Raw genomic sequence first — 18,575 nt, forward strand, 5'->3', positions numbered from 1 at the left:
ACATACCTGACAACAGTAAGGAGATAAGGAGATTCATATCGACCATGACAAACTTGAAACATGATCTGAACAGTCTGAAAGAGACAAATGTCTGGGAATCTTTAGGTAAAGGATTTTTGAGTGTTGGAACATGGTTTGGAGATCTAGGAAAGGGATTTGTGAGAATGATCCTGAAACCTTTATTGATCGTAACTGTGTGCATTATTGTTGCACTTGGAATTTACAAAGCAAATCATTTTTGGTTGACATAGAGAGCTAAGAATAAACAGAGGAGGCAAGAAATTCAAATGGAGAAAATGAGGACCAGTTATTATAAGAACCTGAAGACCTTTTTGTGATAGCATAAATTGCCATAAGAGTAGGGACTGTTAGAGTGGAATTTTTGGTGATGCTTTAGTGGCACAGAAGTCAGCATTAGGCAACTTTATATTTGCATTTAAAGGCCTAACTGAGATGAATTCACATGTAAAGTGTGCACGTTTGAAATATGATGGACATTGTGTCTACCACGTTGGGCATCGCATTTACTATGGAAGACATTGTGCCTAACCATTTTTATTAAAATGCTAACCTGCTTTATAACAATGTTTGAGAATAATAAATCATTAGAATTATGATTAAAAAATAATTATGATTAATTTTGATTTACATGAGTTATTAGTTTAAAGTTACCCCTGTGCAGAAAAATAAATGCACGTCTTAGTCCTACTGTAGGAAGCTGGCTCTGTATATACTATATTAAATTGAGATATAGGGGGTCATTTTGACCTCAGCTGTCTTTTTCCAAGACCGCAGAGGGACCGCCATGCGGAAGACCGCCAGTGGTGGCGGTTTGCCGCTCGGCCTATTATGACCGTTGTCAGCTCTCCGTCCTTTTACGGACAGAGAGCCGCCAACAGCCATACTGGCAGGCGGTGGGGAAGTGGAGGTTGCTCCACCGCCACGCCAACAGAACACCGCCCAGCGAATCACGTCCTGTGATTCGTCGTGGCGGTGTTCTGTTGGCGGTGTGGTGTCGGCGGAGCAGCCCCCTTGGCATGGTGGTGTGTGTGTGTGTGTGTATGTAGAGGGTGTGTGTGAGTGCGTGTATGCTTGCAGGGGTGTTGTGTGTATGGGAATGAGTGCGTGTATGTCTGTAGGTATGTCTGTATGGATGTGTGCGGGTATGTTTGAATGTGGATGTGCGTGTCTGACTGTGTGTGTGGATGTTGGCATGTATGTCGGTGTGTGCATGTATGTGTGTTGGTGGTGCCTGCGTGCGTGTCGTGTGTGTATGAGTGCTGTGATGTTGGGAGTCGGGGTGGGGAGGGGTGTCCTGCCACCTTTGGGGGGTGGCAGGGGTGGTGGGGGGTGTAGGGGAGGGAGTCGGGGTGGGGGGGGTGGGGGAGACCCCTATCAGTGCCAGGGAAGGAATTCCCTGGCACTGATAGTGCTTACCACCATGGATTTCATGGCGGTTTCAAACCGCATGAAATCCATGGCGGTCAGCCGGGTCCAAATACCGCCGGTGGTATAGTGACGCCCGCCGGGCTGGAGACCTTGGTCTCCAGCCCGGCTGTCGTCTCCGCCCTGGCGGGCAGAACGGACAACCGCCGGATGACCATGGCATACACAGAGAAAAGACCGCCAGCCTGTTGACAGTCTTACCGCCGCTTCTCCGCCTTCCGCCAGGGTCATAATGACCCCCATAGTGTGCACAGGGTCCATGGGTTCCCCAGAGGCTTACCAGAGGCTAAAGTAGGTAATACTAATGCGCTCTTTTGTAGTGGTGTGGTCGAGCAGTTAGGCTTATCAAAGGGTAGTGCAAAATGTTTGTTAGACACACACAGACAATAGAAGAAGCACACACTCAATGACTTAACTCCAGACCAATGATTTGTATATCGCAAAAATATTTGTTCTTAATTTATATTTAGAACCACAAGATTCAAGTTGCAGGAAAGTAATTTAATAGATCCGTATTTTATACATGTATTAACAGTACTTTGATATCGATAAGTTATACAGTTTTTGAAATATTGGCAATGATCTGTTTTAAAAGTTGACACACTGCAATTTTCAGAAACAGATCTGAGGGAAGAAAAGTTAGATCGTTTTACAGGTAAGTATTCGACTTACATTTCTAGTTTCTGGGTTTTAGGAAGTCCACTGGTCGGGGTTCAAATTAACCTCAAGCTCTCACCACCAGTAACATGGGCTGGCCTGGTGCAGCGATCAAAGATGTGCAAACTTACCGTGGGCTCATATGGAGACGGGGGTGCTCGGAATCAGGCCTGCCTGCAGGTAAGTACTCGCAGCTCGGAGGGTAGACCAGGAGGGATTAGAGGAGCACTGAGGGGGGCCACAAGTAGGCACCAAACACACACCCTCAGCAGCACAGGGGCGGCCCGGGTGCAGAGTGCAACAGGACGTCGAGCTCCCAAAGCTGGTCTATGAGGGGGTCCCGGGGTCACTCAGACGCTGCAGGCGAGGTTCAGGGAGCCATTTTGGACTGACCACCAGCTGGACGATGAGGAGGTCCGCCTGCTGAATGGAGCTACACCAGAGAGCGCATTATCCAAGGCCTGGGGGCTGAGGCTGTAGTGGTCTTTGTAGGCATTGGATATCTTCATCTGGAGCTGTCGGGGTCAGGGGATTCCTTGGTATCATTGTGGAGGGAAGGAGAGGTCAACCCAGGGTGGGCACTTGCTCGCAATCGCCTGGAGACTCTCTCTAGCTGGTTAGGCCATGTGGACATGGGCAGGAGGCGTAAGGTGCAGGGTGGTCAGGACTCACGGATCCGGGGAGGCTCTGGAATCTCTTGTTGGAAAGTTCTTTGCAGACAGTGTTGCTGTCCTCGGTCCTCTGTGATGCAGGGCAGTCCTCTGTAGCTTGGTAGAGGTCGCTGGTCCCACTGAGGCTTTCTTTGCGCAGGTTCTGTGAAGCAGGAGACAGATCGGTAGGGGTGGGGCCAGGTCAGTCTGTGTTGTCCTTCTTCTCTGCTGGGGTTATAGCTATGCAGTCCTTCTTCTTCTTGTGAGGTCTACAGGAATCTGGTGAGCTGGGTACAGGGAAGCCCTTAAATACAAGATTTAGGGGCATTACTGGGGTCAGAGGGCAGTAGGCAATGACTACTGTCCCTGAGGGTGGCTACACTCTTCCTGTGCCCACTCCCTTTGGGAGGGAGGCACATTCCTAACCCTATTGGTCTCTGTCCTCCAAACAAAGATGGAGGATTCTGCAGGGAGGGGGTCAATTCAGCCCTGGACACCTTAGGGGAGGTCCTAGCTAAAGTAGTCACTCCTCCTGTTTTTCCTACGTTTTCCGTCAAACTTGCCGCCAAGAGTAGGGCTTTGTCCGGTGGGCAGGCATCTCCACTAGCTGGAGTGCTCTGGGGCACTGTAACATGAGGCCAGAGCCTTTGAGGCTCACCACCAGGTGCTACAGTTCCTGCAGGGGGGAGGTGTGAAGCACCTCCACCCAGAGCAGGATTTTATTCTGGCCTCAGACAGCAAAAAGGCCCTCACCCCCTGGTGTCAGAAACATGTCTGCTAGGGGCAGGCTGGCACAGACCAGTCAGTCTTATACTAGAGGATACAGTGGGCATTGTTAAAATGCCCTCTGTGTCCTTTTTAGAAAAAATCCAACACTGGCATCAGTGTGGATTTATTGTGCTGGGAAGTTTGATACCAAACTTACCAGTATTCAGTGAAGCCATTATGGAGCTGTGGAGTTTGAAATGTCAAACTCCTAGACCATATACTTAATATGGCCACCCTGCACTTACTATGTCTAAGAATGGACTTAGACACAGTAGGGGCATATTGCTCATGCAGCTATGCCCTCACCTATGGTATAGTGCACCCTGCCTTAAGGCTGTAAGGCCTGATAGAGGGGTGACTTACCTATGCCACAGGCAGTGTTTTGTGGGCATGGGACCCTGAGGGGGGATGCCATGTCGACTTTGCATTTTTCTCCCCACCAACAAATACAATCGGCAATGACAGTGTGCATGTGTTTGGTGAGAGGTCCCTTATGGTGGCATAACACATGCTGCAGCCCTTATCGACCTAGAGATGTGCCAATTGTAGAAACAATGGTACATTTTTGGGAAAGAACACTGCTGCTGGGGCCAGCTTAGCAGGATCCAAGCACACTCTCAGTCAAGTCAGCATCAATATCAGGCAAAAAGTGTGGGGGGGTAACTGCAACAAGTGCCAGTTTCCTACACATACTTAATGTAATTCTTTAACAAAGATTGCAATTAATGTTGATATTTTATGATATATTATTAATGAGATACATTCATGAGTTTTCATAATTTGTGTGTTTTATTCATGCTTACATTCAGGCACTGTATTTCTTGTGTTAGCATAACTAGGTCTGAAGTTCATATTTGCTGTAATAATGTATTTTCCATTAACCTGATTTTTTCCAATAGGCTGATTCACATGTCTAGTAAAGAGTCCTATTGTATTATGTGTATGTTTTTTACCTTGGAACTGGTACATCGAGAGCACTGGATAATTGTACATTAAGACAGACCCCATTGATAAATCATCTGGTCACACATGAAAGGAGAAAACTGCTGTGAGCCATGGGAAGATTTTGAAATGTAAAAACTAATGTACAGAGTTACTAGTAACTGCTGGTGTCACATGGAAGGAGAGATGACTTCACACCTACCCTGAGAAAACTTGGAGATGTTGCAAACCTAATGGGCTAAGTTTAATTTGACATTTGTCTTTTTATGACATATGGTTCTACACTGTGGGGCAAATTCCATTGGGCATTTCTAGTTTGGCAGAGACTTTTGAAACTTTTAGTCAGTTCTCTCTTTGCTCTCATGCTATGCAGTCTCCATTTGTTCCCCGCGTTGTTAGTTCCCTTGTTCGCCCTCTCTATCACTAGTTCCATTGTTCACCCTCTCTCTTGATGTAACTGCTATTAAGTCCCCACTTGATGCTTCTATTGCTAAGTCCTTCACGTATTGCTAATTTGTCCCTAGAATTGAATTGTTAATTTGTACCACTCGTGTTCCTGATATGCAGCTCTTCTTCCGCATTTCTTTTTCCTGATGATGTTCCTGATAAAGTCTGCTCGATCTGACTTTGTCGCGTAGGTTCTCATTATCCTAATGAGACCACTGGATTTGATTGGCAGAATCACCTGTACTGCGGGGTCTAATCCTGCACCACGTGACGCCTGTCAGCCTAATCTGGGTTTTGTTACGGCTAACTGGCAGTGCCTCATCTCCACCCAAGAGAAGGGATGATTGGGTAACCAGGTGCATGACATAAATGACTCCTCAGGGGAATCGTGGTCGCTGAGATCTCATGCGTTTCTCTCAGTTACATTAGTCTCACATACGCAAGGACAATCAGAGGCAGAGTATAGTTCAATAAAGTTTTATTGAAGTAACTGCATCTTAGATAATAAGGCATGTATTTGAATAACTAGAATGGTGAAGCACAATAGGATTAAAATTGTGACAAATAGAGTAAAACACAAAAAGAACGCTACCATGTTGTTACTACGGTTATTAAGAGTAGTTCCTACCTAGGCTATGTTAGAGCACAGCATGATAAGGTCTAATTCTGCCCTTCTGGTTCCCCCTGGGAAGACATCATCCTTCATACCCGAGCAAGAGGCCTGTAGTCTACATAAGCAGCTGCAGCGAAGCACTCAGCATTCAGTGATGGTCATCTGGGTGGAATCTCCCTCTAACATACAGGGGTCAAAGTAGTGTTTTTATAATAAAAGAGCTAATGTTCCAAAAAAGGATCCCCATGTAAGAGTGTGTATGTTTCTGTGAATATTGGAGACAAAGCGTTCCACTTTTGCCAGCAACCTATCTTACTGCAGCCTTGAGAAAAGCGAAATAAATGTCTTGTTTAACAAAGCAGTGCTGACCTAGGCTAACAACAGCTAGATAGAGAAAATAAAACAAGACAGCAACTGTAGCTATTGTTAAAATAATATGATAAAGCTAGAATAAAATATATCTTGGTTAAAGTGCACAGCGGCAGGTCTCGTTTTGCTAAAATAACATGTATAAAACTATAGCTAAAATGGCTACACAACATGTTCTGTTGCTAAATCTAACTTGAAAGCTGTTTTTGGGAGAGGTATAAAATTGCAATGCTGTTTTTCTTCTTGCCTTATTTTAATTAGTTTAGCATGCTGACACCTGTTTCCTTTTGATTTTTATTAGCTAGCTGTAGGAAGCTGGCTCTGTATGTACTATTTCAAAGTAAGAAATAGTGTGCACAGAGTCCTAGGGTTCCCATTAGAGGTAAGATAGTAACAAAAAGAGATCATTCTAATGCTCTATTTTTGTGGTAGTGTGGTCGAGCAGTAGGCTTATCAGAGGGTAGTGTTAAGCATTTTTTGTACACACACAGGCAATAAATGAGGAACACACACTCAAAGACAATTCCAGGTCAATAGGTTTTTATATAGAAAAATATATTTTCTTAGTTTATTTTAAGAACCACAGGTTCAAGATTTACAAACAATACTTTAAATAAAAGGTATTTCACTCAGGTATTCTAGGAACTTTGAATAATCACAACAGCATGTGCAGTTTTGACAAAAATGGCAATAACCTATTTTAAAAGTGGACATTGCAAAAATCAACAGTTCCTGGGGGAGGTAAGTAATTGTTAAGTTCACAGGTAAGTAAAACACTTACAGGGTTCAAAGTTGGGCCCAAGGTAGCCCAGCGTTGGGGGTTCAAGGCAACCCCAAAGTTACCACACCAGCAGCTCAGGGCCGGTCAGGTGCAGAGGTCAAGGTGGTGCCCAAACCACATAGGCTTCAATGGAAATAGGAGTGCCCCGGTTCCAGTCGGCCAGCAGGTAAGTACCCGCGTCCTCGGAGGGCAGACCAAGGGGGTTTTGTAGGGCACCGTGGGGGACACAAGCAGGCACAGAAAGTACACCCTCAGCGGCACAGGGGCAGCCGGGTGCAGAGTGCAAACAGGCATCGGGTTTCTGATACGAATCAATGGGGAGACCCGGGGGTCTCTTCAACGATGCAGACAGGCACAGGGGGAGGCTCCTCGGAGTAGCCACCACCTGGGCTAGGCAGAGGGTCGCCTGGGGGTCACTCCTGCACTGGAGTTCGGTTCCTTCAGGTCCTGGGGGCTGCAGGTGCAGTGTGGTTTCCAGGCGTCGGGTTCCTTGAAGCAGGCAGTCGCGTCAGGGGGAGCCTCTGGATTTCCTCTGCAGGCGTCGCTGTGGGGGCTCAGGGAGGTCAACTCTGGCTACTCACGGTCTCGCAGTCGCCAGGGAGTCCTCCCTGTAGTGTTAGTTTTCCGCAGCTCAAGCCGGGGGCGTCGGGTGCAGAGTGGAAAGTCTCACGCTTCCGGCGGGAAACGTGTGGTCTTTAATAGTTGCTTCTTTGTTTCCAAAAGTTGTAGTTTATTGAACAGGGCCGCTGTTCTCGGGAGCTTCTTGGTCCTTTAGATGCAGTGTAGTCCTCTGAGGCTTCAGAGGTCGCTGGACCCTGTTGGATGCATCGCTGTTGCAGTTTTCTTCGAAGTTTGGAGACAGGCCGGTGGGGCTGGGGCCAAATCAGTTGTCGTCTCCGTCTTCACTGCAGGGCTTCAGGTCAGCAGTCCTTCTTCTTCTTTAGGTTGCAGGAATCCATCTTCCTCGGTTCTAGGAGCCCCTAAATACTCAATTTAGGGGTGTGTTTAGGTCTGGAAGGACAGTAGCCAATGGCTACTGGCCCTGAGGGTGGCTACACCCTCTTTGTGCCTCCTCCCTGTGGGGACGGGGGGCACATCCCTAATCCTATTGGGGGAATCCCCCATCTGCAAGATGGAGGATTTCTAAAAGTAAGAGTCACCTCAGCTCAGGACCCCTTAGGGGCTGTCCTGACTGGGGAGTGACTCCTCCTTGTTTTTCTCATTATCTCCTCCAGCCTTGCCGCCAAAAGTGGGGGCAGTGGCCGGAGGGACGGGCATCTCCACTAGCTGGGATGCCCTGTGGTGCTGTAACAAAGGGGGTGAGCCTTTGAGGCTCACCGCCAGGTGTTACAGTTCCTGCAGGGGGAGGTGAGCAGCACCTCCACCCAGTACAGGATTTTTTTCCTGGCCACAGAGTGACAAAGGCACTCTCCCCAAGTGGTCAGCAACATGTCTGGGGTGTGGCAGGCTGGCAAAAACTAGTCAGCCTACACTGGAAGTCGGGTACGTTTTCAGGGGGCATCTCTAAGATGCCCTCTGGGTATATTTCACAATAAAATGTACACTGGCATCAGAGTGCATTTATTGTGCTGAGAAGTTTGATACCAAACTTCCCAATTTTCAGTGTAGCCATTATGGTGCTGTGGAGTTTGTGTATGACAGACTCCCAGGCCATATAGTCTTATGGCTACCCTGCACTTACAATGTCTAAGGTTTTGCTTAGACACTGTAGGGGCATAGTGCTCATGCACCTATGCCCTCACCTGTGGTATAGTGCACCCTGCCTTAGGGCTGTAAGGCCTGCTAGATGGGTGACTTATCTATGTGATAGGCAGTGTGAGGTTGGCATGGCACTCTGAGTGGAGTGCCATGTCGACTTAGTCATTTTCTCTCCACCAGCACACACAAGCTGGCAAGCAGTGTGCATGTGCTGAGTGAGGGGTCCCCAGGGTGGCATAAGACATGCTGCAGCCCTTAGAGACCTTCCCTGGCATCAGGGCCCTTGGTACCAGGGGTACCCGTTACAAGGGACTTACCTGGGTGCCAGAGTTGTGCCAATTGTGGAGACAAAGGTACAGTTTAAGGGAAAGAACACTGGTGCTGGGGCCTGGTTAGCAGGGCCCAGCACACTTTCAAATCATAACTTGGCATCAGCAAAGGCAAAAAGTCAGGGGGTAACCATGCCAAGGAGGCATTTCCTCACACTAGTCTAACCTAACCTGAGCTAGGTGATTTTTCCAAATTATGTTTGTCTTCTTTTTCTTTTCTTTTGTCCGTATGTGTTAGCTCGCTTCCACACATGCTTATCCTAATTTATGATAGCAGGAGGGAAAATCCTCCTCCTATAGATGAATGTGTTTATTTGTAAGAACCATCCTCCTAAAGATTGAGATGTTGAGTCTTGATAACCATCCTCATAAAAATGTACATGTTGAATTTGAGCACTGATTGATGTCACCACCTAACGATTTGAAATTTGTTTCTGTTGTGCAAATTATATCATTGCTTGTTTGCATTATCCTTTTGGAACGCTTAATGATATTGATTATATTTGTTTCACAGATTTGATCAGCCTATGTTTTCGTTTATCTTTGTAACTTAGTTTTCCGCATTATTTACATGACTTTGACTTTGTGGTTGTAATAAAGCTTTGAAACTTTTCATGAACTGGAGTTTTGTTTCCATGAACAAATTGGTTATGGTGTTTACATGTGATGTTGCATTGACTGAAATTTGACTGAATGTGTTTGGTTTTACCCCACTTTTCACTGGGTCCAAATAACCCATCGACCTCGGTGTGAGCGTTTTCGAATCCTGACCTGAAGGAGAAAATGCTTTAACAACATCACCATTCAAAAAGCATCCCAAGCTTTTCATCTTCGTCACATCATGTTTAAAGATGTTTAATTTCTAGTTTCTCCATGTCATGCCACTTGCTGTTTATTTGGCTAGAAGTGAATACAACATGTTTATGTTTTTCTATCATTGTGTCCTTTTCTGAAACTCATATGTATTTTGTATGCAGCTCAAAATGCATACTTTCACTTCCTCTTCCAGTCAGGGTTGGACTGGGAACTCAAAGCAGCCCTGGCAAATGTTGTCAGACCAGCCCTCACACTGTGCACAGCTAGGGAGCGCAGCAAGTAAGCCTTTGAGTGGGGGGCAGGGGAGGATCTTCTTTCAAGAAAAGGGAAATATTTGAGAAAATAGAGCATGTTACAACACATTATTCATTATATATTCAAATGTTTGAACTTTTAAAGCATACCTTACCGTGCACCAGGATACCCAGGTATACCGAGCGATGTTCTTACAGAGAACACTAAAAACATGGACTAGATAGTACAGAATCAGAGAACGCCCAAAAAAAGACAGACCAGTCTCCATACGGTGCAAGCGACCATAGTGATGCACAGCCAACCCTCCATCACTGAGGGCATGTGGTTTCCTCTAATACATCACCAGACCCATTTTCTCCTTCAGTATTATGAATATGAATGAATGCAAAGCCAAAATCAGCTAGGTATGAAAGCATATCTTACAGTGCACCAGGATAACCAGTCATACTCACAGACATTCTTTTGGAGAACACCAAAAAAGATAGACTAAAGAATCAGAGAACACAAAAAAGTAAGACTCATTAGTCTCCATACGGTGCAGGCGACCATAGTGGTAAACAGCCAACCCTCCATCACCGAGAGCATGTGTCTTCCTCTGATACATAACTGGAGGAATTTTCTCCCATTGCATTATGCATTTGAATGAAAGCCAGCCAGCATCAGCTGGGTGCAGCAATCACAAAAGGCACTGTTAACGTGGGGTGGAAGATACTAGCAACTGCAAATTTTTCTCAGATGAAGGAAAGTGACCAATTTTATGCACAGTTATACCACACATATTGGCGAGGCTGATCAGGGTGATGGACATCCTGGGAGACACTGTAGTACAAGAAGTCACCTAGCCTGCATAACGTGCTACCACAATGCAGTTGAGGTGGTTCACCCTAATAAACAGGTACTACAGTGTAGACATGTGCATGATGAGGTGTGACAGCCACGCAATGCATCGCACAGACAACACATTACTTTTTTTTTAAATACGTCTAACACCTTCTCCAGTAACTTTGCATTAGCACTCACTGGTTCACTGTCCAGCTCAGTCTGTCTTTCTCACGTTTATTTTGCTCTGTGCGTGTGTGAACTCATACCAACAGTCCAAGTAGTTTCTCCCCAGTGCCAACTGCCACTCCAAACAGGCTACCCGCTCCACTGATGCTCGCATCCACCTGCTTCATGCTTTACTTACTAGTCAAAGTAAACACATACCAAGATACATTGCAAAATGCCAATTTCATCCTCATACGCCATGGGTGAGCCTTCAACATCACTTTCAGGTGTCTGCACTGAAATAGTATGGCTGACAGTACTCCTCAATGTGATGTGAGAAAACAGGTAGGTACAAACACCTTATAGTGACATTAAACAGGTTCACTAATGGGAACACATAGTTCTGAATGCAACAATTTTGCATCTGTAGTCTGAATTAGCAGAGAATGTCACGCGTGGCACCATATGTATGGTGAGGTTGCGAGAAATTATCCTTTGCCAGTGGATAATAGCAATCTTTGTTATTTCTGACATGTTATCACAATTGTAGTTGGCTACCTATCATGGGCAAATGGGATGAAAACTGTGATCAGTAGTCAAGTGACAAGAGAAGGACATTTGTCATACAGTTCTTCCCTATGCCCCACCATATAACAGGGTGCTAAGTCTTTATATATGATTAAGGCAATGAGCAAACATCAGTTGAGACGTACTATACTCACTATATCTGTACATGCTGTGGCAAAGTGCTCAAACATGGCATTGCATAGGACCCTGTTGTTGCATAGGAGTAACGATACCCCCACCCGTTCATCCCTTCACATGGCCTTCTAAGATTGGACAGTCAGAGTCGTGCACAAGTTGCAATATGGTCAGGGAAATCTGCCTGTGTGATTGCAGATCAACATGTTTCTGTGCTACTATTAACGAAGTCATGACTGTGGGGTCATCTAGATTATGGCTGTCATCTTCCGAGATCGCCTGCCATTCTTAGAGATCCCTACCATATTGGCAGGTGGCAACTTACTAAACGTGCTTGCCTGTATATGGAGGGCCACTAAACCTCTGAAGTGGGTGGCCCTTTGCAGGAAGATGTGGTAGAGGTTTTTGATTGGCGGCACCACAGCGGGAAACCCAATGTTTGATAATCAATGATTTATGCAGTTCCCCAGTTCCACCAAAGTCTTAGTGACACGTGTTTCTACTGTGATGCATACATTGATTACTATGTTGTACAATGAGTGACAAGACAAAAATGGCGGGCATTGTCTTTTGCATGACCCCACCCACTACTGTCTGATACATATGAGAGGTGGCACTGAGTATCACCATCATGTATACTAAGAAGTTATTCTAATTTTGTTCTACTATACTAACTTCGACCATGTTCTTCTTTGCGGACTTTTGGGTACTAATCATGGTTAATCACTGGAATCTCTACCCAATCTGCCATGTTGCTTGTTGTCTGTGGTGCTGTTCTGGTTGCCTGAGTGAATTCCCGTTTTCATGTGAATTGTTGGACAGGAAGTCGCATTTTAAGATTTTTGATCTTGAGCTGTGCCACTCACTGCTGTACTGTGTGGAGCCTGTACACAGAACGTTGAGCAGATTTCCTCTCACATTTTCTTTTGCAAGACTGCGCATTTCCTAAAAGGTAGAGGGGTGTGACAGAGGGTACATTTTTCTATTGTGAAAAGTAAAAATGTCAGATGAAATCTGGCATTTTTTCACTTCATTTATGCCTCCTCACCTTCTAAGCATACAAGGCCATTAGTCCGTTTTTTTGCTGCTGATGTAGGCGGCAGCGGCATCAGTGGAGCTGGAAGTGTCGGTGCAGTAAGACAACTGTGGTGTATCGATTGTCTCAGATACTCTTTACTGTGGTGTTCTTCTGTGCGCTGTTGTGCTGGCATCTTGTGCAGATGCGAATGTGTCGCTCGTTCTGCCATTGCTTCTGAGACTGCTGTATTTTTCCTGGACGTTTCTGCGGTTATAAGTGTGATAATCTTGTGTCTTCATATTTGCTCTGCTTTAATTTACCTACTAAGTGACCTCGCCATTGTGCTATATATGTTAAACCTCCCTCCTCTGTGTGAATTGTTGTATGTCAAATCTTCTTCTGTTTGGACTGTGATTTGTCACAAGTCTGTGCTGTTAATCTATACCAAGGATTCTTTGATGTGTCTCGATGACTTTGTACTAGGGTTAGGGTACTTCTGAAATGATGCAAGTGGCTGTTCTTCCAAAGGGATTTCTTGTACTGTTTCGAGGCGGATTTAAGGGAGGCTTTTCTGAGCAGGATCTTTCATTCTTAAATTTTTTGGCTGTTTCTTTGTGTGGAATCGTTTGTTGTGCATAAATGGTTTCCACTTGATATCAGCAAGTGGCATCCTGTGTAGCTTGTTGCCTTGCTATATTATCGGGGAGTTTTGGGTTTATTACGGTGTGTCTTTCGGCTCATTACATCCTGCCTGCCTGTCTTGCAGCAGGATGGTTGGTGGTGATTCAGTAGTGTTCACTATAATGGGCGTTGACACCAGTTTAGAAGTGACACGTCTTGGTGGATTCTTATGGGTAAGAGGATGTGCCTGAGTGTACAGGGCATGAGGTATGAATATGTGCATATCAACCGGTACCCCGGTCTAGATGCTAGACTCTGAAGCTCTGAATTCTCGTAGCACCGTGACCTGTCCAGAGTCGGACTGGGACAGTATATAGCCCCAGGCAACAGATAGCTAAAAAAGTGTCCCACATATGCAAATAGGGCAGTTTTTGAATTTGAAAGTACACGTTTTACACTCGTTTTGAAGGCGTGGGAGACTTCATACACTTATGCTTTGTGGAAGCCATATTTGTGGCAATATCAGGCAAATCAACAGTAAAAATCGGACCACCAGATCTTAAAACAGCGCCTCGAACAGCTAAAAAACGGCCACACACTGACCTATCTGACCAGCCGCGTGGGCATTGCCAAACTGCCCTGTTGGCCAGTCCGACTCTGGACCTTTACATTTCCGGGGTCTCTTTATCCTGTGGAAACTGCTGGTGTCTTTATCACGTTTGTTTTGTTGCTTTCGTGGCACAGGGATTTCTGGGCAATGATGCTGATAAATGTTTACATTTTTTATTTTTCAGTGTGAGCATATTTTATTATTTGTTCTTCTATCTGGGACAATTTGTCTGACACATTTTAGGAGCACACACCTAAAATAGCACAATCAGTACTTAACAAACACCTGATATAAGCCTAGCAAAGGAGAACCGAACGAAACATTTACGAGATAAAATAAATTCATAATTTGTGGACTATTTGTAGCTTGCAACTTTGAAGCCCTGTGAGTAAAGACAACAAGGCTGCTGGAATTGGATAAGGTTTTCAAAACGGCAGCACTGGAGTGCACGTATCAAGCGTTGGCCCCGGGAGGCTGGAACTGTGAGGACAGGACTAAAGGATTTACTGTACTGCTGATGTTGTTACTGTCGGCCAATATTGCAGCACAGCTGCACGATCGGCCGCTAGTGAAAAAACAGATGTGCAGGTACTCACTATTTAGAGTACCCGTTTGCCCCTGAAGAACAAGTTACTTACCTTCGGTAACGCTTTTTCTGGTGGATACAATAGCTACCTGTGGATTCCTCACCTTATGAATTCGTCCTTGCACCAGCATCCAACGGAAAGTCTTCTTCCCAGCTCTCTACGTTGACGAGGACGTCACAATTGCACGGCTCCACGTGACTCCGTCTGACGTCACCGTGCCAATAAGAGGTTCTTGCTGGCGTGCTGACGTCAGTTTCACCCATTTTTACGTGCCTTTGAGGCAAACAGGTGAGAACTAACTCACAATAACACTAATAGATGTATACATACAAAAAACCTTCAGGATGCCACATAATCAAACGCATCATTAACAAATATGAGAAAAACATCAAAATATACATATATATAAAATTTATATATACAAATACCACATATCCTAGTGCAATCAGGCAGGCAACCGGGAGGCGGTGGGACTGTGAGGAATCCACAGGTAGCTATTGTATCCACCAGAAAAAGCGTTACAGAAGGTAAGTAACTTGATCTTCTGATGGATACAACTACCTGTGGATTCCTCACCTTATGAATAGAGTCCCAAAGAAGTACCGCACACGGAGGAGGGTGCCTGCCCGATTACACTAATAAATCCTGTAAAACAGAACGCGCAAAATGGCCATCCCTCCTAACCTCCGAATCAAACAGTAATGATCTGCGAAGGTATGGAGGGACGACCAAGTTGCCGCTTTACAAATGTCCACCACTGGAACACCCCTTGCCAGGGCCGAAAGTGGTTGACTTAGCCCTGGTGGAATGGGCTCTGATACCCTCTGGGGGAACTTTCTTTGCCAAAGAGTAGCAAACCTTGATACAAAGAATGACCCACCTGGAGATTGTTCTTTTAAGGACTGCTCTGCCCTTTCGCTGTCCAACATATTCCCCGAACAGCTGATCCTCAAGGCGAAAGTCTTTCGTCCTCTCAATATAAAAATTGAGAGCCCTTCTGGGGTCCAATCGATGGAGTCTCTCTTCCTCCTTCGAGGGGTGAGGAGGGGGGTAGAAGGATGGAAGGGTAATCGTTTGCCCCATATGAAAAGGAGTGACAACTTTTGGCAGGAAAGCCGCCCTGGTTTTCTGTACCAGTTTATCAGGGAAAAACAAGGTAAAGGTTAAGGACTAAAAACCTTAACAAATAAGAGTGCATGGCCTCGAAAGGCAAACCCATCAAGTAAGTTAAAATGAGATTTAGATCCCACTGAGGCATATGAAAAGGCGTGGGTGGAAATATATTAAGCAAACGCTTTAGAATGAAAATGTCACTTACCCAGTGTACATCTGTTCGTGGCATCAGTCGCTGAAGATTCACATGTTGTGCATAGCCCGCCATCTGGTGTTGGGTCGGAGTGTTACAAGTTGTTTTTCTTCGAAGAAGTCTTTCGAGTCACGGGACCGAGGGACTCCTCCTCTTTGTCTCCATTGCGCATGGGCGTCGACTCCATCTTCGATTGTTTTCCCCACAGAGGGTGAGGTAGGAGTTGTTTGTTAGTAATAGTGCCCATGCAATGGAGTGAATAAGTATGTACCTATTTAAGATTTAATATATTTACAAATGTACAAAGTTGAAGCTAACTTCCAAACAGCTACAGGCTCCCGGGGAGGTGGGTGGGCACATGTGAATCTTCAGCGACTGATGCCACGAACAGATGTACACTGGGTAAGTGACATTTTCAGTTCGATGGCATCTGTCGCTGTAGATACACATGTTGTGCATAGACTAGTAAGCAGTTATCTCCCCAAAAGCGGTGGCTCAGCCTGTAGGAGTGGAAGTAGTCTGAAATAAGGTTCTTAGTACGGCTTGACCTACTGTGGCTTGTTGTGCGGATAGCACGTCTACACAGTAGTGCTTGGTAAATGTGTGAGGCGTAGATCATGTGGCTGCCTTACATATTTCGTGCATTGGAATATTCCCTAGGAAGGCCATGGTAGCGCCTTTCTTTCTGGTTGAGTGTGCCCTTGGTGTAATGGGCAGTTGTCTTTTTGCTTTAAGGTAGCAGATTTGGATGCACTTAACTATCCATCTGGCTATACCCTGTTTCGATATTGGGTTTCCTGCGTGAGGTTTTTGAAATGCAATAAACAGTTGTTTAGTTTTTCTGATGTTTTTAGTTCTGTCGATGTAGTACATTAGTGCTCTTTTGACGTCTAATGTATGTAGTGCCCTTTCAGCTATGGAATCTGGCTGTGGGAAGAACACTGGTAGCTCTACCGTTTGATTTAGGTGGAACAGTGAAATAACCTTTGGCAAAAATTTAGGATTGGTCCTTAGGACTACTTTATTTTTGTGTAGTTGGATAAAAGGTTCTTGTATTGTAAACGCCTGAATTTCACTTACTCTTCTTAGAGATGTGATGGCGATGAGAAATGCAACTTTCCAGGTTAGGAATTGTATTTCGCAAGAATGCATAGGTTCAAAGGGTGGACCCATGAGTCTTGTTAAGACGATGTTGAGGTTCCATGAAGGAACAGGTGGTGTCCTTGGTGGTATAATTCTTTTGAGGCCTTCCATAAACGCTTTAATGACAGGTATCCTAAATAGTGAAGTTGAATGGGTAATCTGCAGGTATGCAGATATTGCTGCGAGGTGTATTTTAATGGAAGAGAAGGCCAGCTTCGATTTTTGTAAGTGTAGTAAGTAACCCACTACATCCTTTGGAAATGCGTGTAATGGTTGAATTTGATTATGATGGCAGTAGCAAACAAACCTTTTCCATTTGCTTGCATAGCAGTGTCTAGTGGATGGTCTTCTAGCTTGCTTTATGACTTCCATACATTCTTGTGTGAGGTTTAAGTGTCCGAATTCTAGGATTTCAGGAGCCAGATTGCTAGATTCAGCGATGCTGGGTTTGGATGCCTGATCTGTTGTTTGTGTTGTGTTAACAGATCTGGCCTGTTGGGCAACTTGACGTGGGGTACTACTGATAGGTCTAGCAGTGTTGTGTACCATGGTTGCCTTGCCCATGTTGGTGCTATCAGTATGAGTTTGAGTTTGTTTTGACTCAATTTGTTTACTAGATATGGAAGGAGAGGGAGAGGGGGAAAAGCGTTCGCAAATATCCCTGACCAGTTCATCCATAGGGCATTGCCTTGAGACTGCCTGTGTGGGTATCTGGATGCGAAGTTTTGGCATTTTGCGTTCTCCTTTGTTGCAAATAAGTCTATTTGAGGTGTTCCCCAACGTTTGAAGTAAGTGTTTAGAATTTGGGGGTGAATTTCCCATTCGTGGACCTGTTGGTGATCTCGAGAGAGATTGTCTGCAAGTTGATTCTGGATCCCTGGAATAAACTGTGCTATTAGGCGAATGTGGTTGTGAATTGCCCATTGCCATATTTTTTGTGCCAGAAGGCACAGCTGTGTCGAGTGTGTCCCCCCCTGTTTGTTTAGATAATACATTGTTGTCATGTTGTCTGTTTTGACAAGAATGTATTTGTGAGTTATGATTGGTTGAAATGCTTTTAATGCTTGGAAAACTGCTAGTAGTTCGAGGTGATTTATATGCAGCTTTCTTTGATGTACATCCCATTGTCCTTGTATGCTGTGTTGATTGAGGTGTGCTCCCCACCCTGTCATGGAAGCGTCTGTTGTTATCACGTATTTTGGCACTGGGTCTTGGAAAGGCCGCCCTTTGTTTAAATTTATATTGTTCCACCATAGAAGCGAGAGGTATGTTAGGCGGTCTATTAACACCAGATCTAGAAGGCGACCCTGTGCTTGTGACCATTGTGATGCTAGGCACTGTTGTAAGGGCCTCATGTGTAGTCTTGCGTTCGGGACAATGGCTATGCATGAGGACATCATGCCTAGGAGTTGTAATATCATCTTCGCCTGTATTCTTTGTGTTGGATACATGCGTTGTATAATCTTTTGGAAATTTTGAACCCTTTGTGGACTTGGAGTGGCTATTCCCCTCATTGTGTCTATTGTCGCTCCTAGGTATTGTTGTACTTTGCACGGCAGAATGTGTGATTTCGCATAGTTGATGGTGAAACCGAGTTTGTAGAGGGTTTGTATGACCTGATCTGTGTGGTGTGAGCACCTTGTCAGTGAGTTGGTCTTGATTACCCAGTCGTCTAGATACGGGAATACGTGTATTTGCTGCCTTCTGATGTGTGCAGCCACTACTGCTAGGCATTTTGTGAAGACTCTTGGTGCAGTTGTTAAACCGAACGGCAATACTTTGAATTGGTAATGTATTCCTTTGAATACG

Source organism: Pleurodeles waltl, chromosome 7 (genome assembly GCF_031143425.1).
Source record: "Pleurodeles waltl isolate 20211129_DDA chromosome 7, aPleWal1.hap1.20221129, whole genome shotgun sequence".
Taxonomy (NCBI): domain Eukaryota; kingdom Metazoa; phylum Chordata; class Amphibia; order Caudata; family Salamandridae; genus Pleurodeles; species Pleurodeles waltl.